Consider the following 22359-nt stretch of genomic DNA (forward strand, 5'->3'; position numbering starts at 1 on the left):
GACTTTTTTAAAGATATGGGTATTGAGATCTAGGACGTCTGGGATACTCCAAGCCAGATGAATAAATAGAAATCAAGACCTTTACATTAAAGGAAAACTGCCACTACCAAAGAAAAATAGAAAATCCTGAAAAATGGCTAAAGCAAAAAGACCAGTTATCGATAAATAACTCACGATTAGCCTGATGACTGAAATGGAGCTGAAGACAGTTGGAGTATCTTCAAAATGCTAGAGTAGGAAAGTGAATGTATAATCTTATACCAAGTAGAACATCTTTCAAAAGGAAGTATGAAATAATAATTAATGAAAAAAAGTTAACAAATTTCCATTTTGTAAAGAAAAGTTAAATGATGTTTGTTAAATAAATGAACCCAGATGGGCGTTCTGTCTATATGGAATAAAGAAGTGGTTAGTAAAGGTAATGATAAATATTTAAATACACTCAACATATATGGATTGTATTGTAATAATAATGCCTACTTCATGCATAGTGGGGAAGAGGCTATAAATAGAAGACTGGAAGATAATCTTATACATTAAATATGAACTAAAATAGGGCAAATGCTAAAGAATTGATAAAGAATGCTTCGAAATAGAGAAACACTGAATGAGATGAAGAAAAGAAATCCAAAAGGCAAGAAAAGAGGGAAAGAAATATAAAAAACAGGACACAAACAAAACTGCTTACTAAAATGTGTAGAAATAAATCTAAATATATCTATGGATTATAGTGTTAATGTCCATCTGACTTATTTTTGTGATGATATGTGAATAGGAGTCATCCAACCTCAGAAACTCCTGGCAATCATTTGAATCCATTAAAAAAAAAAAAAAAGGGCTGAGAATCATCAGAAATGAGGAAGAACAGTAGCCAGAGCCTAGGCTAGTAAAAAGAATTGGAGGCCAATTTATGTTGAACTTCCCATTGTTTAAGCCAGTGTAGGTCAATTGTTTTGCTTGGGATGATAAAAATTATAAAATATATGGGTTTTCTTTTCCTTCTCAATTAAAAGTTTTTTTAAAAGTTTGTTTTGGAAGAAATTGAGTCAGTGATAAACAACCTTCCAAATAACAAAACTCCAGGCCCGGACGGTTTTCCTGGGGAATTCTACCAAACGTTCAAAGAAGAAATAACACCTATTCTCCTAAAGCTATTTCAAAAAACAGAAACAGAAGGAAAGCTACCAAACTCATTCTATGAGGCCAATATTACCTTGATCCCCAAACCAGGCAAAGACCCCCTCAAAAAGGAGAATTACAGACCGATTTCCCTAATGAATATGGACGCCAAAATCCTCAACAAGATACTTGCTAATAGAATCCAACAGTTCATTAAAAGGATTATCCATCACGATCAAGTGGGATTCATACCTGGGATGCAAGCGTGGTTCAATATTCACAAATCAATCAGCGTGATACATCATATCAACAAGAAAAGACTCAGGAACCATATGATCCTCTCAATCGATGCCGAAAAAGCATTTGACAAAATACAGCATCCTTTCCTGATTAAAACCCTTCAGAGTGTAGGAATAGAAGGTACATTTCTCAATCTCATAAAAGCCATCTATGAAAAGCCTACTGCAAATATTATTCTCAATGGGGAAAAGCTGGAAGCCTTTCCCTTAAGATCAGGAACATGACAAGGATGCCCACTCTCGCCACTATTATTCAACATAGTACTAGAAGTCCTTGCAACAGCAATCAGACGACAAAAAGGGATCAAAGGTATTCAAATCGGCAAAGAAGAAGTCAAAATGTCTCTCTTCGCAGATGACATGATACTCTATATGGAAAACCCAAAAGAAGCCACTCCCAAACTATTAGAAGTTATAGAGCAATTCAGTAACGTGGCGGGATACAAAATCAATGCTCAGAAATCAGTTGCATTTCTGTACACGAATAACGAGACCGAAGAAAGAGAAATTAGGGAATCCATCCCATTTACAATAGCACCAAAAACCATACGTTACCTTGGAATTAACCAGAGACGTAAAGGACCTATATTCTAGAAACTATAAATCACTCTTGAAAGACATTGAGGAAGACATAAAAAAATGGAAAGATATTCCATGCTCATGGATTGGAAGAATTAACATAGTTAAAATGTCCATGCTACCCAGAGCAATCTACACTTTCAATGCTATCTCGATCAAAATACCGAGGACATTTTTCAAAGAACTGGAACAAACAGTCCTTAAATTTGTATGGAAACAGAAAAGGCCCCGAATCTCCAAGGAACTGTTGAAAAGGAAAAACAAAGCTGGGGGCATCACAATGCCAGATTTCGAGCTGTACTACAAAGCTGTGATCACAAAGACAGCATGGTACTGGCACAAAAACAGACACATAGACCAATGGAACAGAATAGAGAGCCCAGAAATGGACCCTCGGCTCTTTGGGCAACTAATATTTGATAAAGCAGGAAAAAACATCTGGTGGGAAAAAGACAGTCTCTTCAATAAATGGTGCTGGGAAAATTGGACAGCTACATGCAAAAGAATGAAACTTGACCACTATCTCACACCATACACAAAAATAAACTCCAAATGGATGAAAGACCTCAATGTGAGACAGGAATCCATCAAAATTCTAGAGGAGAACATAGGCAGCAACCTCTACGACATCAGCCAAAGCAACCTTTTTCATGATACATCCCCAAAGGCAAGAAAAACAAAAGATAAAATGAATTTATGGGACTTCATCAAGATTAAAAGTTTCTGCACAGCCAAGGAAACAGTCAGAAAAACTAAGAGGCAGCCCACGGAATGGGAGAATATATTTGCAAATGACACTACAGATAAAGGACTGGTATCCAAGATCTACAAAGAACTTCTCAAACTCAATACACGAGAAACAAATAAACAAATCAAAAAATGGGCAGAAGATATGAACAGACACTTTTCCAATGAAGACATACAAATGGCTAACAGACACATGAAAAAATGTTCAAAATCATTAGCCATCAGGGAAATTCAAATCAAAACCACACTGAGATACCACCTTACGCCAGTTAGAATGGCAAAAATAGACAAGGCAAGAAACAACAAATGTTGGAGAGGATGTGGAGAAAGGGGATCCCTCCTACGTTGTTGGTGGGAATGCAAGTTGGTACAGCCACTCTGGAAAACAGTGTGGAGGTCCCTTAGAAAGTTAAAAATTGAGCTACCCTATGATCAAACACTACTGGGTGTTTACCCCAAAGATACAGATGCAGTAAAGAGAAGGGCCATATGAACCCCAATGTTCATAGCAGCACTGTCCACAATAGCTAAATCGTGGAAGGAGCCGAGATGCCCTTCAACAGATGACTGGATTAAGAAGTTGTGGTCCATATATACAATGGAATATTACTCAGCTATCAGAAAGAATGAGTTCTCAACATTTGCTACAACATGGATGGCACTGGAGGAGATAATGCTAAGTGAAATAAGTCAAGCAGAGAAAGACAATTATCATATGATTTCTCTCATCTATGGAACATAAGAACTAGGATGATCAGTAGGGGAAGAAAGGGACAAAGAAAGGAGGGGTAATCAGAAGGGGGAATGAAACATGAGAGACTATGGACTATGAGAAACAAACTGAGGGCCACAGAGGGGAGGGGGGTGGGGGAATGGGATAGGCCGGTGATGGGTAGTAAGGAGGGCACGTATTGCATGGTGCACTGGGTGTTATACACAACTAATGAATCATCGAGCCTTACATCGGAAACCGGGGATGTACTGTATGGTGACTAACATAATAAAATAAAAAATCATTATAAAAAATAAATAAATTAATTTAAAAAAATAAACATCTGTCTTCCCCAAAAAAATAAAAAATAAAAAAAAATAAAAAACATTGATAAATCTCAAAAAAAAAAGTTTGTTTTGTTTTGTAAATTAGTCTGGATACCTTAGTGCTAATCTTGTTATATATTTGAAAATGTGTTTTTAAAGTTTACCATTTACCGTAAACCCCTAACGAAGTTTATGGAAACTTTCTTTTTTTTCCCTACATGTAGCGGATCAGATCCAGATTTGTGGGGCAAAAATATACAACTTCTAGAGTCCTCTTCAAAAATAAAATACAAGTATAAAAACAATTTTAAATATGAAAGCAAATATTTTGAATGAAAAAAGAAATCACAATGAACCACAAATAAAAAAGAGATGGTAAATATCATAAATGTCACAAATCCTTGATGATTTTGTCATATATCAAAGATTTTGTTACATTTTCTATAGAAAGGACAGAAAGTTAATTTCATCTTTTCTATAGCTTGATAGATACAAACTTTCATTTTATTATTGAAAATTGAGATGCATAGGGAAGGGTCAGTTTGTTAAGCATCTGCCTTCAGCTCATGTCATGATCCCAGGGTCCTGGGATCGAGTCCAGCATCAGGCTCCTTGCTCAGGAGGGAACCTGGTTCTCCCTCTGTTTGCTGCCCCCCGCCCCCTGCTTGTGCTCTCTCTGTGTCAAATAAATAAATAAAATCTTAAAAAAAAAAAGAAAAGAAAAGAAAGAAAATTGAGATGCATAAAACCTAAGACTTTGCTCACAAATAAACTCACTGTTTGAGTAGTTAAAAATTGACACCTATCTATAAGCACCCGAATTCTGATAAATTTTACATAACTGAATTCCCAAGGGAAAGTTTTTAAAAATGTGTGGTGTGTGTATAATTATAACGCTGTATTAATAAGAATATTTCTAACAGAAAAGAAGTTCCATTTTGAAAACCAAATCCTCTGTCAATTTTGTGTCCATCCTGTATGTGGAAGAATATTTTTAGAGTCTGGCTCCTGGCTTTTAAATTTCAATAATGTTTTGTTTCCACGCACAGAAGTTATTGCAAGTCACCTAAATATATGCAAGTAAATCTAAATGCAATATAAATATTCTCCATTCAAGTCTTCTTTAGCCAATCCCAAAAGTGACCCTGGCTAATATGCAGCCTCCTGACATGGAAGCAAATGTGACAGGGACAGTCCCAGCACAAGGAGAAGGTGATAGAAATGAGGGGTTGGAAAACTTTTTCTGAAAAGAATTAGATAATATATGTTTTAGGGCTTGAGGACCATAAGGTCTTTTTCCCAGCTATTCAAGGCTGTCTTTGTAGCACCAAAGCATCCACAGGCAATAGGAAATGGGATGAGTGTGGTGGTGTTCTAATAAAACTTTATTTACAAAACCAGACAGTGGGCTGGATTTGCCCATCCTGATTTAAACCAATTGAAGTGAAAATATAATGTACATTTCACAAAAATATATGACCATGTGAGCATATTTGAGACCATCTGTGGACGCCTAGGTGGCTCAGTCAGTTAAGCATCTGCCTTCAGCTCATGTCATGATCCCAGGGTCCTGGGATCGAGCCCCAAGTCAGGCTCCTTGCTCAGCAGGGAGTCTGCTTCTCCTGCTGCTGCTGCTCCTCACTGCTTTCTCTCTCTCTCTCTCTCTCTCTCTCTCTCTCTCTCTCCTTCCCTGACAAATAAATAAATAAAATCTTAGGGGCGCCTGGGTGGCTCAGTCGTTAAGCGTCTGCCTTCAGCTCAGGGCATGATCCCGGTGTTCTGGGATCGAGCCCCACATCAGGCTCCTCCACTATGAGCCTGCTTCTTCTTCTCCCACTCCCCCTGCTTGTGTTCCCTCTCTCGCTGGCTGTCTCTCTCTCTGTCAAATAAATAAATAAAATCTTTAAAATAAAATAAATAAATAAATAAATAAATAAATAAATAAATAAATAAATAAAATCTTTAAAAAAAAAAAGACCACCTGTGACCTCTAGGGAGCACATATTAGCATATTATTAAAACTTAATAATCATTAATGTCAAAGGAAATCTTCCTTTGATCATAAATATTTATGTTTCTTATCCTTTATGATTTGTTATTTCCATGGCTGTTTAAAGTATTTCCTATGCAGAAGTATAGAGTTTCCTATCTTTTCTTCCAAAACCTTAGAATTGTTTTCTTTTTATGTTTATGCCCTTAATCTCCATGGAATTTACTGTTTTGAGTGGTGTGATCTGGGAATCTATTTTTTCTCTCACATTTTCAATTTTCCCAGAAAAATTTATTGAACAATTTATCTCCCCACTGATTTGAAGTGCTGCTTCTATCATAATATTGAATTTTGAACTATGATTTTGTAGAGACCCAGGGCAAGCTGCTGCAAGATGGGCCATTTTGGCATAAAGATGATTTTAAGTTAAAAATAATTAAAATCCTGTAGATAAAGGAAAAGCTCTCTGCCTCCCCTATATGTGCCTAAATTTATATTGGAAAGGAGAGTCTGTAAAAGGAAGAGAGCTATTAATCTGCACAACAGGGCAACCTGGTGTTTCCAACATTGCCTCTCACCTCTTGCTAATGGGCTTTCTCCCCTTTGTATCCTCAGGCCTCTCCCCTCTCCTTAGCTCCTGTAAGCTTGAGGTTGCCTCATGGTCTTTGGAATTTCATGTCTGTGTGGTCCCCCATACACATGCTATTAAACTGGATTTTCTCCTGTTAATCTTTCTCAAGACGATTTGATCCTAAATGCCAATAGAAGGCCCATGGGGCAGAGGAAGGTCTTCCTCCCTGCTTTTCTTCTTTTCATTAAGATCTCGTAATTCTTTCAGCAGATTTTCTCCATAACGAATAAACATTTATGTTAAATTAATTACAAGATACTCTAGCTTCCGTGAATAGAATCCTTTATTTCTTGCTACAATTTTGAATTCGTTGTTGCAGGAGTATACAAAGCTATTGGCTTTTGTACATACATTGATTATGTATCAGGCCGCATCTTAGCACTGATATTTGTCAGTTCATTCTTTTGAAGTTTCAAGGTAGATGATTTCGTTGTCTGTAATAAAATTTTTTTTAAAGATTTTATTTATTTATTTGACAGAGATAGAGACAGCCAGAGAGAGAGGGAACACAAGCAGGGGGAGTGGGAGAGGAAGAAGCAGGCTCCCAGCGGAGGAGCCTGATGTGGGGCTCGATCCCAGAACGCCAGGATCACGCCCTGAGCCGAAGGCAGATGCTTAACCGCTGTGCCACCCAGGCGCCCCCGTTGTCTGTAATAAAATTTAACCCACTTTGGCCTACATTTTAATTTTCTTATTTTAGCATCCACGTTATGCTAACTCATAAAATGAGTTGGGGAGTAATGCATATTTTTGTATTTTCTGAAATAATTGTAAAACATGGAATTGTCTCTTCCTCTGTTCTTTGAAGTTATTACACAGAACACATCTGTAAATTAGGAATGTCTGCTGCCTTTTGAGGGGTAGATCTTTCAATACCACTTAAATTTATCTTAAAGACATGATCCAAGAATAAAAAGATTGACTACAGCAATGATTAGTAGTATAGTCCCGTAGTGTAGTCTTATGTATCTGTTGTCTCTGCTTATAGCCACATTTCCGTTCTTGCTATTGTTTACTTGTATTCTTCTTTTTGTCTTGCTTGGGAATGCTTGACAAGAATTTATTAGTCTTTAAATATATACAAAATCTGTTTCTACTGATATATTTGCTTAATTTTGGGTTTTTCAATTTTCTTCTCTATTTGGGTTTATTTTAAAATTGAAAGATGATTATTCACTCACCCCTTTCATTAAAAAATTTAATGATATACATTTCCTTCTGAGTATTGCTTTGTTTTCATTCTACAAGTTTTATATCCCTTGCCCACTTTTTTTTTTTTTTAAAGATTTTATTTATTTATTTGAGAGAGACAGAGCACGGGCACAGGCGGGGGGCAGGCAGAAGCAGAGGGACAAGCAGACTCCCTGCTGAGCAGAGAGCCTGATGCAGGGCTTGATCCCAGGATCCCGAGATCATGACCTGAGCCAAAGGCAGATGCTTAACTGGCTGAGCCACCCAGGCACCTCTCCCTTGCCTGCTTTTAAGTATTTGTTAATTTCCATTTTCTACTTACTATTCAATTTTTGAATTATATAAAATGTGATTGTAAAATATTTAAAAATATGGAATTTTTAAGCTATGTTTGTAGGTATTTCTAATTATATTTCATTAGACATCTCTGATGTTTGTTCTATATGATACCAGTATTTGTTGAGACTCCCTTTCTGCCTACTATGTGCTCACGTTTTTCAAGTATTCAAATATTCAAGAGCATCAAAAGATGGTCGAGCCTCTCTCAGCCCGATTCTCTGCGTTATCGACTATGTGGCAGGTATTGACTGTGTCCCCCCTGCTGAGCCACTGGTGGGATGAGTGAGCATGAGTGAGAAATAAACTTTCTTTTTTTTAAGCTGTGAGGTTTGGGGATAATTTGTTAGTAGAACACACCATCAATGAACTTGGGCCAATTTCTGCTGTCCTAACAAATAACCCCCAAGTTGTGATGGCTTACAGCAACGATGGCATACTTTTTGCTTGTGTGATATGACGGGTGGATCTGGCTTTGGATTTCCATCTAGGACCCAGAATGAAGGAGCAGTCCCTCTGAGACATTGTGGATGCAATGGCAGAGGGAAACACAGATCATGGTAGCACATCTGATGCCTCTTAAAGCTTGTGCCCAGAAGTAACACATGCCTCTTACACAGACATTGCTTTGGCCAGAGTACATCAGAGAGCCAAGCTCGGTATCAGTGAGGTAGAAAGGATGACGCTTTCATTAGGATTGGCCTAACAGGGAAGAGCTAAGGAAGGCAGCACACGTTTTAACAATAATAAATTCTAACATATGCAGAGTCACCTAGTCTATCTCATCCAATACACCTCATTTTCTATTTTTGTTTGATATGTCAGCTCTTGAGAGAAGTTGATGACCATCTTACAGTTTGGTTGTGAGACTATTTCATCGTGTCCTTTTATTTCTTTGTCTTTATACAGTTCTTGCAAAAAGCATACTTGTTTCATGACTATTATCTTTTTCGTGAATTGTGTTTATATTTAGGAAATCTTTGTCTCTTTTTAAGGTTTTCACCTTAAATTTTATTTTCTTTGGCAAAAAAAAGCTTTTTTTTTTTTTTTTGTAATTGCTTAGTTCTTTATTTTTTGGATAGGAGGGTTATTATTATTATTATTATTATTTTTTACCAGAAACTACTTTTCTTTTTGACATTGTTAAGGAAAAAGGATAAAGTACTCATATAGAAGTTAAAGGCATTATTCACTTCATGTTCATCAATAAACCCTTCAACATTTTAGCTTCCTGAGCTGAAGAAGGTTTAGTTTTTATGAGGCAAAGAGAAGAGAGGGGTACATGACTGTGGTCTTGTCCGAAGTGGTGGTTGCCTTTATCTGTTACTGCTGCAAAACTTGTAGCTGAAATTGTTGGAAGATGATGCCAGTTTCTTATGTCTTTTTTTTTATTTTAAATTTTTATTTTTATTTTTGATGTAAAGTTCGATGATTCATTAGTTGCGTATAACACCCAGTGCACCATGCAATACGTGCCCTCCTTACTACCCATCACCAGCCTATCCCATTCCCCCACCCCCCTCCCCTCTGAAGCCCTCAGTTTGTTTCTCAGAGTCCATAGTCTCTATTGCACAAGCTTTATTTTTATTATTTTCACCAGAATATATTATAAAGAAATGGAAGGCAAGATTCTGAAGCTGGAATTTGTCTTTGTCTTTGTTTAAAATCTGGCTCTGCTACTTGCTACCTGTGTGGACTTACGCGAGTTAACTAACCTCTCTGGACCTCGATTCCCTGGTCTGTAAAATAAAAATAATAATAGATCTACTTCCTAGCATTGTTGTGAGGATTGGAATTATGTCTGGCATGAATCTATATAAGTATTTACATGGTTTATCATAATTTTTATTGTATTTTATTATATTCATTTATATATTATTATTATTTGTATTATTATATATTATTACATATACTACATAATATATAATAATATATTATATATAATATTATTATATTAAATTATATATATAGTTTTATTGTGTTTTATTAAAAATAAACAACAGCAGGATTTGGTTTGCTTTGCTTTCATTAGTCTGACAATTTTAGTAGATTAATTTAGCCTAGTTATAGTTAATGTGATTACTAATATTTTTTGACTAATTCTTGTTTTCTTTTATTAGCCTTTAATTACCATGCTTTTTCCTTTTTTCTACCTTCTGTCTTTGGTTGAGTATATTCAATTTCTTTTATTCCATTATTTTTCTACACTGGTTTAAAAGTTATTTTATTTCTAGTCTTCTAAAAAGTATTGCTAATATAACTCAATCAACTACACTGACATCTTTCTAGTAACATCTTTCCATTAATATCTCTATATTTCCACCTCTAGTCCCTACCTCACCTCCAATGTTGATGCAGTTTATAATATCTCTTAAAACAAATAACATTTTTTAAGACTGTAACATTTATGTATCTATTTTTTTTACAATCGCTATTTGCATGCCACCCTAGCTATTTGGATTTTTTTTTTTTGAGAGTATGCTACTCTCAACTTTTTAAATGAAACTATCCTAAAGATATGCTCATGCTTATTAGTCACCAATTCTTCTCCAATCCAGTTCTACCTCGAATTAATCTCAGGGCTTTCTCATAATCCGTTTGCTCTGAAAGTCCCCTTCTATTTTTGAGAATGAATGTGTATTCACCTAAACAGCTTTAACCATCATTTTAAAAGTTCGATAAGAGGGGACAACTCCTTATGTTTTCCATTTGCTCCGTTTATTTCCATTTTCCATTTATGTACTCCATTTTGAAATCACAATAATATCTTAGACTATTTTAAGAGAATACGGTAACAAATGATGAATGGATTTGAACTACTGATCATTGTCTGGGAAGCATTAATTATAAATATTTTTATTATAATTCATGAGCTACCATATCTATTTCAAATGTTTTACTATTGTGTTTTCTTTTTCTTTCTTTTTTTTCCCTTTTTTAAGATTTTATTTGAATGGTGGGGGGGGCAGAGGGAGAGGGAGAAGCAGACTCCCCACTGAGTGGGGAGCCCCAGGTGGGGCTCAATCTCAGGACCCTGGGATCATGACTGGAGCTGAAAGCAGAGCCTTAACTGACTGAGCCACCCAGGTGCCCCTACTATTGTGCTTTCTGAATACTAGTAGTACCATCAGATTAGGTGCCTAAAAACCCTAAGTTTTATGAATCTTTAACAATTAACCAAATACAGAAATGATGACAATTTAATTTGTGTATGTATTTATTTAATTAAGATTTTATTCATTTATTTGAGAGAGAGAGAGAGGGCGCACGTGCACAAGCAGGGGGAGGGGCAGAGGGAGAGGGAGAAGCAGACTCCCTGCTGAGCAGAGAGCCCAACGCAGGGCTTGATCCGAGAACCATGGGATCAGGACCTGAGCCAAAGGCAGACGCTGAACGGGCTTAGCCATCCAGGCACCCTAACAATTAAATTTTTTTTTAATTTCCTCATACAAGTACCTTCATATTCATTTCTTTTCCTTATCACATCTCAGAAGATGTGAAGAAATTTAGAAACAAAAGAAACATTAGTTACGATGAATTCAAGAGCTGGTGGAACGGTATGTAAGCAAAACACTTGTCATCTAGCCTCCTTGTCTTGCCCTAATCTTAAAGAAATTTACGCTGGCCAGAATCACCTTTCTCAGGTGCAGATTCTATTATACCAAAACACTCATTGATTCCCACATGCATTCTAGATTTATCTCACATAACTCAAAACAACAATCAATATTATGGCCCCAACTTATCTTTCCAGTTGATATTCAAATAAACCAATATGAATGCTTCCCTGATATTGTCCACACATGCCTGTGTTCATGTCTTAGCTAACGCTATTAAGAATTCCAAGCATGGGTTTTTCTAACACTTCCGGTAGTTAAAATCCTAAAAATGATTTAAGACCCCATTACAAAAAGACATACCTAGTGAAGACTTTAGGATTTTCTCAACTGTTTATAAGTTCTCTGGTTTTTCAATTCCAAGAGGATCTTGTTTCTTTGATGATATGTATTTCATTTAATGACATAATTTTGTGTGATTTTATTTTCTATACTTCACACACACACACACACACACATCACCTTCACATTACACACTTCTTAGAAATCTAAAGAATGCCTAATTCAGCTTCAGTAGCCCCTGGTGCAATTAGCATAGCATCTTCCTTTTATAAAGCTCTTGGTGCATTTACAAATTGAATTGAATTGGATCATATTTCTTACTTGTATCTCTACTGGATACATCTACAAATTTGTCTACTGGATTAGATACAACCAGCAGACCATCGTTTCTTTTCATTTTAAATAATAAAGAAAAATAATAAAAAGTGGACTTTAGTAGTTTTATCCTGTACTAGGCTACATTTAGCCAAATTTCCCACAGATGCCTCTATTGGGATTTGAGTGACCATCTTATGAGTAATGACCTCAAGATCAACCCCCTGAAATTAACGCCCATGTGAAAATGCATGATGAATATAAAACATCAGAGGAATCTCATTGCAAGAACTTATCATTATCAGTAAAGGGATAAAAGGTGCTGGGAGGAAGGTCCCACAGAAATGCTTTAATTTGTTGATGACTGCTTAATACAATGTATAATCTCTGAACATTTGGTAAAACCTGTTAATATTGCTGATTAGCCATTTCAATGAGTGTTCAGGGAAAAGAAATTCTCCATTCAATTCTAAAGTCGTATTCAAATTCAAGCTTGATTTTGCAAGATGATTCTAAGCTAAACTGTTAAGCCTTGCCCTCTTGCTGTTTGTGATGTCTCTATACCCCTGTGGGAGGCCAGATGAGAAGATAGCTAATTTATACCTGGGCAGAACTACACAGAGAATGCTATATCCAGGAGAAGTTTAGAGGAGGAGTAATCCTTTTCTCTGAGCTTTGTTTTTGTCATTTCTTAAAATGAGGAATTTAAAATATAAAAATCATGAAAAGCATAGAGTAAGAAACTTTGAGATCCAAAGCAAAATTTCCAACAAGTGACCTATCTTTGGTGAATTGCAAAACAAACAAATCTTCATCAAAAATAATTGTACAACCTGGATTTCCCCAGCATCTTACAAGATGTCGCATATTTCAATGGCTCCAGCCTTTGCTTGCCAACGGGGGACAACCAAGCCCTCTTCCAAATTTCATTGTTATTTCTGGAGATTCTTTAGAATACATCACAGGAGTTCTTCAACTGTCCTTTCTGGGGTGTCGATCTTGCCTGGCTCCGGGATCTCTCGTTGAGGTCTCCTCCATTGGAGCCTCTTGAGGGCACCTCTCACCCCCACTGCCTTCGTTGTCTACCAGGACCAAGCTGTATCAGCCTGAAGGGTGCTGTCTCCCAAGCTCATAAATCAAAAATTGTTTGAAGTGCAACCTGGACGCCTCAAAGCATTGCAGTGATACTCTATGCCAAAAGAAGTGTACAACATCTCCTCTTCTCCACTCTGTCAACACGTCTCAATAAGAATAAAGCAGTACTATTTACCAGCAGTAGCAGAAAAACCAACAAGTGATACATTAAATAACATCAACATTTAATACATTCAGTAGCAGGAAGTCTGGCTCTTCCCATTCTTTAGCTCTTCTTTACCCAGTAGGAGTGTCTCCTCTTTTGGTCACAAAATAGCTACAGGAGCACAAAGCTTCATATTATAAGATCTATCAGTAATAATCACAAACAATTTTAAAGTGAGCGAAGAAGTACTGAATGCCCTGTCCATGCACTCGTAAGGATACTCTTATTACATCTCAGAGAGAAAGGAGGACAGGGCTAGTCATTCCTCAGACATGTTTCTCTTTTTATGAAGGAAATGTTGACTGCAATTAGCTTAAAATGTTATCCCTAACTTTAAGGGAGAGTGTGAAAGTATCTGGTATTTTCAGACTCTATGGTTGGAGGCTAGCAAGCAAGATGGCGAATGAGTGTGACTTGTGCTTGCTCAGCTCACTGAGTTTCTTAGAAGAACTCCTTGAGTGTCTGCCTGGGACCCTTCTCTCCAGAAGTCACAGACTATGTCTTTGGAGCTTAATGTCTTAGGAAAAATGTCTTAGAACTCATGATTTTCTATAAATACTCTTCCCTCTTAGATATGTGTGCATTCCCCTGATCTTCTTCCTGAATCTCGCCCTGTAAATAGGATCCTGGTAAATTAGCCACCTTAATTTATCGTGAGTATCTGGTCTTGCCTGAAAAGTGGCCATACATACAAATTGAACTCAAGGTTTTAGTCCTGATACCACAGTAAGAAGAGCAACGTCTTCTTGCTCAATTATTTGTCAAGAATAGTAGCTAAGAGAAATAACCTGGAATTTGCTTCCAATCCTAATAGATTAGCAATGACTAGCACGAAAAGAAAAATGCTGGGGATGGGAGGGAAGGAAGGAGGAAAAAGGAACTAAAACACCTGGTTTCTGAGTGCCATATTTGCTAGACTAGAATTTAACCTCTATGGGTCTCAGTTTGCTCATCTGTAAAATAAGTATTGACTTACATAAAAAACTATGAACTTATAGCTCAACATGACATGATTTTGTAGAAATTAATTCATCCCTGGACCATACGTCCTTCAAAACAGACTGGAATAAAGCTAACCATTACGCTAAACAAGAGATCTGGAGAAACATAAGGTTATTGTATTTTTCTTGGCAAATGTTCCACAATCTACCCAAACTAAATTATGATATATCAAGGCATAATAGAGAGAACACTGAGCAAGGTCCTTGCCACCAACTAGATATATGACAGTGGTAAGTTACTTGTCTTATCTGAGCCTCCAGTCCAGAGGGGTTAGACTTAATGCCTAAGGTTTCTGCTAGCTCTAAAATATTATGATATAAGGTGTACTTCTTTATTACTCTCATGCCTCCACTCGACTCTCAACAAGGCCTTCATGTTCAAAATAACTCTCTTCTCCACTGCAATTTAAAGAGGTAAACAAAGTTTGTGACAATAAAACCAAAGCAAAGACCAAAAAACTCAAAATTCAATGTACTATACTTGCTTTTATCAAAAAAGTGCCTCCTTGAAGATCTAGATAATTGATCGCACACACTCTAAATTACCAGCTCGTATTTCTTAGGGATCACGTCAAGCAGTTACCAAATTATTTTCTTTAAATAAATGAAAAGAACACATTAATATTTTGGAGCTAAAATTATATGTAATACCTTCGTACATAAAAAAATACACATTACACAAAGCAATAGATACAACTGTAATGTTGATAGAATAGAACCAAACCCCAAAGAAGACATGTGCGCTTTCCTTTACATAATGTTCCAAACCAGACAAAAGTAATTTCTGATCCTAGCAGACAGAAGAGTGGTAACTGAGGGGGCGTAAGAGCAGAGGGGTCTGTGACGTTGGAGATACTCTACTTTTTTGATCAGGATGCTGGTTCTACAATTATCCTCATTTCATGGAAATAACATAAAGCTGTACACCCGTGATTTTGTGGGTGTTTATTATGCTTCAATAAAAAATGTATATGGCTAAGTATTTATATTGCTCTATTGAAGATTCGCAGAGTGAACAAGAGTATTCATTTTTATCACTTTAATCATTTAATCATAAATTGCTTGATCACCATTTATCATTAACCCAGAGGGGATAGATGACTAATTCCCCAATAATTTTTTCTTAAAATGGGATATAATTGTAACTCTTTTTATGGAAAGACTAATCAAGTGCGAAACTGCTCCTTTGACAAATGACAAGAAATCACGAAAGTCTGTATCTGACCACAGAAAACCACCATCTACCTCACTGCAGGCATTGGCCACTAAATCATATCCTGGGGCCAATGAGACACACACTGTGAAACACACAAAGAGTAAATCTCATCTTTATTTTCTAATAAAAGTTATTTCTTATGAAACAGATGTTCAAAATATATTTTGTAAGCAATAATAAAAAATTACATAGGAAGTATTTAAAGCGATTGAGTGATGGGATCGTGGGTGGTTTTAATTTTGTTCTTTATAATTTTCTACATTTTCCAACTTTTCTATCTTGAACATGTATTAATTCTATACGGGTAAAAAATAATGTTATGCCGAAGAAAATAAATGAACAAAGAATAATTGTGAGAGGAGAGGTTTTCTTTTATTAGAAAGTCTCCACAGGGGCGCCTGGGTGGCACAGCAGTTAAGCGCCTGCCTTCGGCTCAGGGCGTGATCCCGGCGTTCTGGGATCGAGCCCCACATCAGGCTCCTCCACTATGAGCCTGCTTCTTCCTCTCCCACTCCTGCTTGTGTTCCCTCTCTCGCTGGCTATCTCTGTTAAATAAATAAATAAAGTCTTAAAAAAAAAAAAGTCTCCACGGATGATGGACCAATGGTAGGTAGCTATGATGTAAGGAAGGTGTTAGGGTTCGAAGCCAGTGGCCAAGAAAGAATTCTTGAGACATCTTTGGTGCAAAAAGGTGGTTTTATTAAAGCACAGGGACAGGACCCATGGGCAGAAAGAGCTGCACTGGGGTCACGAGGAGTGGCCAACTATATACATTCAAGTTGGGAGAGGGTTAGGGATAGCATAGGTCTCTAAGGAATTTGGAAGCAAGGTTTCTAGGACCTTGAGGGGCTAGCTATGTTGGGAAAAGGTCACTTATTACTGTCTAATAAGACCTGAGTCAATGAGACCCTTCAGATGTATATCAGTGGGTCATATGCTTGGGAGGTGATTGCCAACATGTATCCTGGGGGTAGAGATAAAGGAAGTTTCCAAAGGATTTTTTTTTATGTTAAAGTAGACTTATAGGATTTTGGGGTGTCAGTTAAGATTGCTTTTACCCTTAGCAAAGTATTAACATGGAGGCAGCTGTGTTCCTAGAGGAATGTCACTCTGCTTGTTTCGAGGACTTGTCAGTGGGCCATAAGTAGTAAGGAAATTTAATTTTTCTTTTACCTTTGTTTCCCACATCAGCTTCAGTGACCGATTTATTTTTCAAGGTGAAAATCACATACCGTCGATGCTGTCTTTTCTTTTGTAGCTCTGGAATATTAACAGAAAATTTGGCACCAAAATATAAGTGACACCATGTCATTTTTGGTGCTCACCATTTTTTCCAACCTCAGAAGGTCACACAAAGAACCTTTGTGGATTCATAGAAACTATTTACCAATCTGATATACTAGTGAGGAGTGCACACTCTTGATCCAACTCTAGTTGGAACGACCCACTCATTTGGATGGCACCTAATAATCCTTTCCTTCTCTCTGCAGTGCTGGCTCTCTAGAGAATTTGAGCTGCTTTATTCTCCTGTCAGTTTAGAGGACTCTCCACCGGTGGTTGGTGTTAACCGTTTTACCAAGTGGACTATTCAAATATCTAAACATAGATGGAACATATAAGTTGTTAATGAAACATTATGGATTATTAGTGTTACCCTTTTGCATTCCTTCTCCCTTCCTCCAACTTTTCTCCTTTCTTCCATTCCTTCCCTCCTTTGCCCCCCACCCCAGGTCCTCCGACCCGTCAAGCTCTGTATGTTACTTGTAGATTACAAGTCTGTGATAAACCAGCCCGTTGGTCAACATGAACACGAGTCAAGGGTAGTAACTAATGTTATCCCCAGGAAAGTTTGTGCTGGAAACAAACCACAAATAAAAGTACTAATTCAAATAATTATGGCCATTATGCTTATAATGTCACAGCATGGTCTTACAGTGTGCTAAGTATCCAGAGCTGTCACATTTGCAAATAACATAATTACACATATTAAGATTCAGAATTCTTTTACTCACTATGGAAAATAGGCCATTTCTTTATACGCTAAAAATAAGCACATCCATACACATCCAGAATATTATGGTATCAAAGAAGCCTGACAAATACACAAAGTGAAAGAATGTGGGCAAGAAGAGTGAAATTTTTATTTAAAAAATAATAAAAATTCACTTAAAATCTCAAGAAAGTATCCATCTGTGTACAGACTGAGTTACTACTCTTATGTCAAGCAAATTATAGTAGTGAAAAGGACATTAATTATGATAATGCAAGCAGGTACTCTTCTGAAGATTTGCAAATACCAAGTTCTTTGACCCCCTTAAGAGCCTTATGCATCAGCTACTATTGTTCTCTGGGACTGTAGATGAAAATACCGAGGTGCACAGAGATTCAGTAATTTGCCCAAGGTCACACATAGTGGAAGAGCTGCGATTCAGAGTTAGGCAGTCTGGCTCCCAAGCCCGTGTTGTTAGCTACCAGTCAACAAGTCATACATTAGCAATCTGTATGTATGTGAACCCATTCAAATTCTGCAACAAGTAAGAGTCCTTACGTCATATTCAAAGAAACGTATTTATCACTGTTTCTCTATTGTTTCGATCTTGGAAGGTTTCCCTGTTTGTGTTTATGACGCCCAAATAGCTCATACGGACAGGGTTGACATTGTATAACTATGGGGTAGACGTTGATTTGCCAATAGTCACACTTGCTTCACAAATGAAAGTTCACCAAGTACCTCTTAGGTTAGGAAGCAAGAACTGTGTGAAGAGTGCTCCAGTTTTAAGTGCAAGTGAATGAAGAATTCAAGCAGCTCCGTGCCATGTCTTTTGGTGGTTGGTCACTAACAGTTTGAGCAGGAACAGTTCAAATTAAACCTTCTTTCCTGATTGGCATTAGATGTTTGAGTTTACCTGCTCTGATCCTTCCTGACAATGGGTTATTTAAAACATGAACATGGAACTGCTTTAGGAGAGAAGAAAAGTGATACTATGAAAACACTTTAGAACTAGTGCTTCTTCAATTTAAATGTGCCTATGAATCATCTAGGGGTCTTGTTAACATGCAGAGATTCTGATTTACTGGGTATGGCAGATTGCAGATACAATCACAATTCTCCATTTCTCCTTGTGTCTATATGCTTTGCAATGTGACTTTGCAGCCCCTCCTGGCAATGGATAGACTCTATTTTCCTCCTACTTGAATCTGGATTGGCTTGTGACTTGTTTTCGCTGATAGAATGTGGGAGAAGTTATATTACGCCAGTTCCACGCCTAGGCCATTTCCTTTCTTGGACCCACCCCCATGGAACAAAGCCAAGCTAGCCAGCCGGAGAATAAGAGATCACATGGAAGAAAACCCAGGTACCCCAGATGAGAGCCAACCAGCATCTAGTAGCAGAGATGCTGGCTCTCCTGTAGCTTACTGGAGTAGATGCACGAGGGAACCAGCCAAGACCAGAACCACCTCCCAGCCAACATATATACTTATGAGCAATTACAGATGATTGTTGTTTGAAGGCACCGTGTCTTGTGGTAGTCTGTTACACAGTGGTAGTAAACTGATTGAACAGGTCCATGATGGAGCCTGATAAGCCACACTTCTAACAAAACCCCTGGTGACACTGATGCTGATTCGTGGACCCCATTGCATGGCAGGGATCTGGGATAGAGCAGAAAGCTATAGCACATGTGCCCAATCTGGCCTCTAGTCTAGGCTGAAAATGTTCTTTATAACTTAAAGGAATTGCGGAGAAGAAGAAAAAGGAGAAGGAAGTGGAGGGGGTAGGGGGAGGAGGAGGAGGGAGGAGGAGAAACAGAAGGAGAGGCAGTGATAGCAAATGTAGCCCTCAAGGCCTAAAATATTTATTCTCCAGCACTTTAGAGAAAAAGTTCACCCAACTGTGTCCTAGGATATACTAAGAATCTTCTACACGATAAGATATGAATTGACTTTTTAATCTTTAGATGAACTCTGGGTTGTACACATAACTTTTATGTCCTAAACTTCTAAATACAGTAGATGTTCAATACATATCTGAAGTGCTAATGGATAAAAGAATGAATGGATACAGCAGCTTTTTCCTGGACACTGACATACTGGGCAGCCATCCCTATCACCACCCTCCTGTAATGACGATAGGAAAATGAAGCAAATATCTACCCGGAGCAATGGTGACATGGGTTCTCCTTCAATGATGCCTCCATGCTAACGCTCCAATCTCCCTTTATGTCCTGCATGGTAGGCATCGGACGGAAAAGATCCCTAGGTCTTTGCTAAAGTAGACCTCCTTCAACGTCTCTGGGCAATCCCACCCTCATATTAGGAGTGTGGCTAAGCTGTTAGACTGCCAGCAGAGGTGACGTCCAGGTCTAAAGTCAAGTCAGAAGTGAGGTGAGGTGGAGGGAAAGATTCCAGTTCTACCTAGAGAAATTGGTAAGAGAATGAGACATGAGGTGGTGCCGGTGAATTTCATATTTTATTGAAATATATATAAATATGTATGTGTATACACACAGACATGTGCATTGCAGGAATTTCACAGTTTTCTAGAAATCATACCACACCTCACTCTATGTGAGGTGTGCAAGCCTAAATTTGGTATTGGTAATGGCCTTAAATTCTCTGTCCTTTCAATTTCCTCTGCATAATCATATCAAATAGAAACCATACAATTACATGGATATGTTAGGTCTGGGAGCCTATAACTCTGACTTGACATTTCGAGAATATTCTCATAAAAACTAAGGGACTAAAATTATGACCGTGGAAGGAGGGAAGGGTGCGTTTTGGAGAAGGAGCTCTTTCTCTTAGAAGAGTTTCCAACCCAGAATATATTCAATCAACGTCCGCTGCTCTCACTGCATGACTGCTCCTTTTTCCTACCTGCCTTCCCTTAAGCATGACCCTGTGGGGACATGTTGAATTCTGCCTCAGCCTTGAGAAATCACATTTTTTTAAAAAGATTTTATTCCCTTATTTATTTCAGGGTGGTAGGGGGAGAAGTAGAGGGAGAGGGACAAGCAGACTCCACCCTGAGCGTGGAGTCTGACTGGAGGCTCGATCTCAGGACCCTGAGATCATGACCCAAGGGGAAACTGAGTCAGACCCTTAAACAACTGAGCCAACCAGGCGCCCTGAGAATTCGCATTTTTTAATTGCATTATTGGCCATTTATTTGGCCTTCCAGAGTCCCTCATTCCTGGTTTGAACCCTGTCATGGGTGTCATCTGCCCTGAACGGGAATGAGCACAGGACTGTGGAGGCTGGGGGCTGACATCAGCCACTTAACTGCATCTTTAGCTAGCGAACGTGTAGCAACCGCCTTCTCTTGCCTCCAGTTCCCCTTATTAAAATAGATGCATCAAAATGCTAGTCGAAACCATAGCTAACTTCACCTGTTTATTTGGGGTGGGTGTCCTGTGGTTCGGTAATATCACTACATTTGAAAAAAGAAAGGACACTCCAGTCGTTCTTTTTGTGGAGAAATATTACCTTGTTCAGGAAAAGTACCCAGCATGAAATTCATTAGCGAGCATGTGTGTCTGGGGAGTAGGAATGAGGGAAAGTGGTCAGGAGGAAGGGCTCACTAGTTCCCATGGAAACAAACCTAACAACCTGCCCGGCTTATTCGGTTCTATAATTTTAAGGAATTTCGTTCTTAAGTGGGCTCCAAAATTCCCTGGGAGGGAGGTCTAGAACTAATTTATGAACATTATGGGTTTTTCTATTTCTCTAAAGATCAAAGCTAGCTGAGCAGAGCAGAAATAAAGATTAAGTATTTGGTGAAGTGCTGGGCCTAAAGAATGAATCTATCATTCCATTGGGAGCAAAAATTTCTTATTGTATAAAAAGCCAGAGTGAAGATAGGAGTGAGATACTGAACTTTAAAAATCCTGTAGCAGTTCGCTTTTCCACATGCCTGTTCTGGTCGCCTTCACTCCACTTCCCTCCTAACCTTACAAAGAGTTAACTAGCATCATCGATGTTGATAGCATGGGATGGAGCTGAACATTTTCATTGGTTATCGTCTCTGGCTGTTTCCCTCCAATCGAGTAAATCTTGTGCCATTCTTTTATTTTTTTCAAAATTTTGCTTTAACATCATTATTTATTTATCTATTTACTTATTTACTTATTTGAGGTGGATTGGGGAGGGGCAGAAGGAGCGAGAATCTTAAGCAGACTCCATGCCCAGCACAGAGCCCCATACAGGGCTCAATCCCATGACCCTGAGATCATGACCTGAGCCGAAATCAAGAGTCTGACACTCAACTGATGGAGCCACCCAGGTGCTCCCATCACTATCATCCTGTATTTAATACATGCACCTTGCAAAAATATCCAGCTCCCGCAGAACTATAATAAGTAACCGTGCCATTCTCCCTCCTTCTCTCACTATCCCTATCCTTACACTAAGCCATTTTCAGCAGCTTACCGTGTATCCTTCCAAACCTTTAATTCATTTGGCCCCATGTACATATGTCACACACACACACACACACACACACACACACACACACACACACACGTATTTCCACAGGTGCACGCACACACACAGAGTAGACTGGATGTGCTTAAGACACCACTGGGATCCTCTACCATTTACTTCTTTCATTCAACAATAAATTGGAAATCTCTTCCCAGGTCCACACAAACAGATCTACTGAATTCTTTTCCAAAATCATTAGCACTCCACATTGTACT

The sequence above is a fragment of the Ursus americanus genome, chromosome 27 (genome assembly GCF_024610735.1).
Source record: "Ursus americanus isolate L20-20 chromosome 27, mUrsAme1.1.p, whole genome shotgun sequence".
Taxonomy (NCBI): domain Eukaryota; kingdom Metazoa; phylum Chordata; class Mammalia; order Carnivora; family Ursidae; genus Ursus; species Ursus americanus.